A 5,428-nucleotide genomic window follows, 5' to 3' on the forward strand; every position below is an offset into this window, starting at 1 on the left:
GGAAAAGAGGTTGATTTTAGAACAAATTAGAAGAAAATTATAGGCAATACAGTATAAAGAAAGATACTGTACGGTCAAAATACGGTTGAGCTTAAGATGAAGAGGCTTCTCACTCAAGTTTGGAGAAGGAGACTGACATATTAAAGAAGTAAAGAGTCCATGATGGAAGAAGAGGGCTAAGAAATGGCAAAAAAGACATGGTTGTACTGAAAAAAATAATAGTTGGCCCTCCAGATTTGCGGATTTGACTTTTTCAGATTTGTTTATTCACAGATTTGATTAATATGATCTCTCTAGGAATCTCTGGGTCCTCTATGGTCAACATCCACCAAAAGTTGTGCTGGAGGACCCAGCGATTCCTAGAGAGAACACTTCTCAAGGCATTTGTAGCTCCTCCGTTGCAATTGTATGGACAACTTCCAGCAAATGTTGACCATAGAGTCACACTGAAAGATCTAGAGATTGCTAGAGAGGTGTTCTCTCTGGCCAAAAAGCATTTATCTATTTGCGGTTTTCTCGCTTTCACAGGATCCTGCGTCCCTAACCCCAGCAAATGTGGAGGGTCCACTGTATTTATATTATAATTAACTTATAAATTTCTTGTGTGTTCAAAATACGGTTAACTTAGGCTTTTAAAAATGTTAAATGTTGCTAGAAAGGAAGATATAAGGTTTCAAACTCTGTTAAAGCAAAATACGGTAGATATGTGTGTTTTATTAAATTTTATATATAGTAGATATTAAGGGTTTTGTTTGGAATATGTAAGATTAATTTTTTAATCAAAATTTACAATTTTGCTAAGAAGGACATAAGACAGAAGGTTTCAAACCCTGTTAAATCAAAACAGGTATATGTTGTATTAAACTTTATATATGGCAGATATTACGGGGTTTGCTTGGAATATGTAATAATATTTTTTTAAAAATATATATTTAAAAATGTGACAGAAATATGGAGCAGGTGATGCTAGCAATCTTGCACTGTTCTCGTAACTGTGTTTATTATTTAAATATTTTAAAAAACCAAACGGTAAATATGGAGGAGCCACAAACAATGCTAGTTCCTTTACGGGGGGAAAAAGTCCCCAGAGCAACAAATTTCCCAGTGTAGCTTCAAAACTTTGATTTCCTCTTGACAGTTCCAAACCACAAAACTACATCCAGCGTGATGCGCATTTCCAATGGATTAAATTAGCCAACTGGCCATCGGATACCAATCTTAGAAGGGGAGAATTCACAATTCTGAGACACTGATTCAACAACTTCTGATCCATGACTAGGTTTCTTTTTCTTTGCAGATTCCAGTTTTTAAAAAAGAAGAGGAAGTGCAAGCAGTATACTATACTTTCAGCAAATGTATAAACCTGCACTTGCAGTGTCTTGTCGCATAATGGAGTTTATTACATGGGAGGAATTTCTCTTAGTTTCAAATGAAAAGAAAGTGGGGCCAGAACATTTTCATGTGAATTCGCTAGTTCAGTGAATTTATGTGACTTCGAATTGCATTCGAACTGACTTCCTATTGCCCAAAAATAGCTTGCCATTGCTTGAAATTTCATGTGATCACCTCTCATGCAATAACGTGAAACCCCATGATTGTGTTCAGATTGCCATTGGATTATACTTCCAATTTCCCTTGTCCGATAAACTCCTTAGCCAAATGCAGAGCTGGAACAAGAATTCTTAATGTCTTAAGGCCCCTGGAGATTGTAAAAGTTACTGTTTGGACTACAGTTCCCAGCATCCCCATCCAAAGGGGATTCTGGAAATGGTTCCCAGTTTTGGGGGAAAAGGTGGGACTACAACAACAATAGTGGAACACACTCCCTTGGCGTGTAGTGGAGTCTCCTTCTTTGGAGGTCTTTAAACAGAGGCTTGATGGCCATCTGTCGGGGATGCTTTGATTGTGATTTCCTGCATGGCAGAATGAGGTTGGACTGGATGGCCCTTGTGGTCTCTTCCAACTCTATGATTCTATGATACCCCCTCATCCTTGCCTTTAAAGTTAAAGTGCTCAAAAATAATGTGTGAAAAGGGGCACATGGATGCTGGGGGAAGAGAGAGGTGTGTGTGTTCATGGAGGAGTTGATAGGAGGATAATAGGAAACCCCATAGGAAACCCCATCACAGCTGAACCACACCTCAAGCAGAAGCCAGCATGTTGTAGTGCAATGGTTCCCAGACTTTGGCCCTCCAGATGTTCTGGACTTCAGCTCCCAGAATTCCTGATTGCTGGCCAAAACTGGCTAAGGTTTCTGGGCGCTGAAGTCCAAAGTAACCAGAAAGAAGTGGACATGAAAAAAGCCCACAAGAAAATTGCTTACAGAAGAAGAAAAAACCCCACTGTTGTTTTTTTCTGTGAGCAATTTTTTTGTGGGCCTTTTTTCACGTCTGCTTTTTCATACAGTATATCAGAAGTCCAAAACATCTGGGAGGATCAATGTTTGGGAAACACTGGTGTAGTGGTTTGAGCATTAGACTGTAGGGACCATTGGACTATGAATTCAGGTTCGAATACCCACTCAGTCAAGGAAACCCACAGGATGACCTACTGTGAGTCACACTCTCTCAGCTTCAGAGGATGGCAACGGCAAACTTCCCTCTGAACGATTGTCACCAAGAAAACCCCGTGACAGGGTCACCTTAGGGTTGCGGTAAGTAGTAAATGACTCAAAGGCCTACAGCAACAGAAATAAGCGGGGGGGGGGGGAACCCAGTATATTTAGGGCATGACTGGATGTGGGAGTGGGAGCAGCTTTTATAAGGTTGTTGTGAAACCCAGGAGCTCAACCTTTTGTTTGGCCTGGGGTAATCAGATGTCCTCACCGCAAAGGACAAGCCACCCCAAAATGTAGGGCATCCAAGATAAAAGTAGGACATGACCAAATAAAAGTTAAAAACACTTTTGAGCCTGGCTGAACCCTGCTAGAATTCGTTTTCATTTACATCCCGAAACCAACATGGTGAAGTGGCATGAATGTTGGTTAAACCTCAAGACCAGGGTTTAAAACCCCACTGAGATATGGAAACCTATTGGGTGACCTGGGGCAAGTCACAACCTCTCAGTGACAGCTTCCGCTGAAAAGGCATGGAGTGGCTTTTACATGCTCCTTAATACTTGTTAAAATACTTCCCATTGAAAATCCATGTTTCCTAGCAATGCTCAGAATGGAGGACCTTCTGAAATGAAATGGAGGATATGTCCTGGAAAAGGAAAACATCTAGTCACCCTATATCCAAAGAAACTTTGAGATTTTGGGGGGATTGGGGTCAGCAGCCACAGACACTGACTTGCAAACATCTCATTGTCCCCTAGAGAGCAGTACATCTCCATTCAAGAAGGAAGGTTTCCTATTTCAAATCTTCTCTACAAGGGAACAACAACACCAATGCAAAACTTGGGAGTTTATCACACTGGGGCTAATTCTACATTAAGAAAGATTAAAGTGCATTTAAAGCTTCCCGCAAACAAAGCGAAAATGGCAAGTAATCGTGCAAATGATTATCATATGCAATTGCACAAATAAAGTGATATCAGGAATGCACTGTCACTGAAATCTTGGAAGTAAAAAGTTGTGCGTTAATGCTTCTTTGTGACCACTTTAATGGTGGGTTTTGTGCATAATTGTGTGAAATAGTTTAGCGTAATTATGCAATTTTCCCGGGATATTCGCAGGATAAACTTCCGATCTGCTTCGTGTGATAAATTCCTTGGATATTATTATTCTCTTATATGTTCTCATGGCCATTTGTGGCCCTTTCTCCATACAGTTGAAGAAGGATCCTGCTACTCAGTTGTTGTGTGTTTTCAAGGGTTTTCTTGGCAAGTTTCTTCAGAGGGGGTTTGCCATTGCCATCCTCTGAGGCTGAGAGACTGTGACTTGCCTAAGGGTCACCCAGTGGGTTTTCATGGCCGAGCAGGGATTCGAACCCTGCTCTTTGGTCATAGTCCAATGCTCAAACTACTACGCCATGCTGGCTCTCTAGGATACCCATTGAGACTTATTGATTTCTTCTGTAACATCCAAACAATGATACCTTTATTGGTTTCTTCTGCAGTTTGTTGAATAGTATTAGAGCTTTAGCTGCAACAGCTGTAAACTTCAACAGTGCAGATGGCCATTACACATAGGTCAGCTTATTTCACATTTCTCATGAGAACTAGTTATTGTTCTTATGTGCCATCAAGTCGGCTTCAACACTCTTAAGATGTGTTTGTCATGCAAACAGCATACCCTATCATGGTGTTTTCTTGGCAGGTTTCTTCAGAGGGTTGAGAGAGTGTTCCTTGCCCAAGATCACCCAGAGGGTTTTCATGGCTGAGTCAGGATTCAAACCTTGGCCTCAAGAGTTGTAGTCCAACTCTCAAACCTCTACACCCCAGTGCCTCTCCATTCCTGATTTATGGGAGACCTAAGATGGGGTTTTCGTGGCAAAATTTGCTCAGAGGAGGTTTGCCATTGCTTTCCCCTGAGGCTGAGAGTATGTGACTTGCCCAAGGTCTCCCAGTGGGTTTCATGGCTGAGTGGGAATTCGAACCCTGGTCTCCAGAGTCACAGTCCAACACTCTCTCACACTGATGTTGCTTTCTTTAATACTGTATTAATTCTTGGCTGGGGAAAGGGAGCACTCATATAAAATAAAGTAAAGAACAACTTTTAGACAGAACTCAGAAAAGAGCCATTCCACATGAACTTTGGCTTGCTGATATATATATATATGACCTAAATGAAGATACCTTTTTAGCTTGTAAAAATAACCCACCCTGGGGCCAAACTGTAATTCCCAGAATTCCATAGCATTAAGCCATGGCTGGTAAAGTGATTATTTCTGCAGTGCGGATGCAGCCTGAGGCTTATGATTTCTTGGCTGCATTTGCCATTCTGATCCATGTGTGATCCAAGGTAGAGAGCCAGCGTGGCACAGTGGTTTGAGCGTTGGAATAGGACTCTGGAGACCATGGTTTGATTCCTGTTCGGCCATGAAACCCACTGGATGACTTTGGCCAAGTCACACTCTCTTGGCCTCAAACTATGTTTTGTTGTTGTTGTTACATGGCAAAAATCCCTGAGGAAACTTGCCAAGAAAACCTCAGGATAGGTTTGCCTTTAGGGATTGCTGTAAATCAGAAAGGACTTGAAGGCACCCAATAACAACAACAACTAATAATAATAATAATAATAATAATAATTCTTGTTGTTATAATTGTGTGCCTTCGTTTCTGACTTATTATGATTTGTTATTGTGTTCCTTTAAGTTCTAATTATTGTCATTTGTTGCTATTGTGTGCATTCAAGTTGTTTCTTCTTCTTCTTGTGTGCCTTCAAGTTGTAAATTATTATTATTACTGTATTATTATTATTATTATTATTATTATTATTATTATTATTATTATTATTATTGTGTGTCTTCAAGTCCTTTCAGACTTC

Source organism: Sceloporus undulatus, chromosome 5 (assembly GCF_019175285.1).
Source record: "Sceloporus undulatus isolate JIND9_A2432 ecotype Alabama chromosome 5, SceUnd_v1.1, whole genome shotgun sequence".
NCBI lineage: Eukaryota > Metazoa > Chordata > Lepidosauria > Squamata > Phrynosomatidae > Sceloporus > Sceloporus undulatus.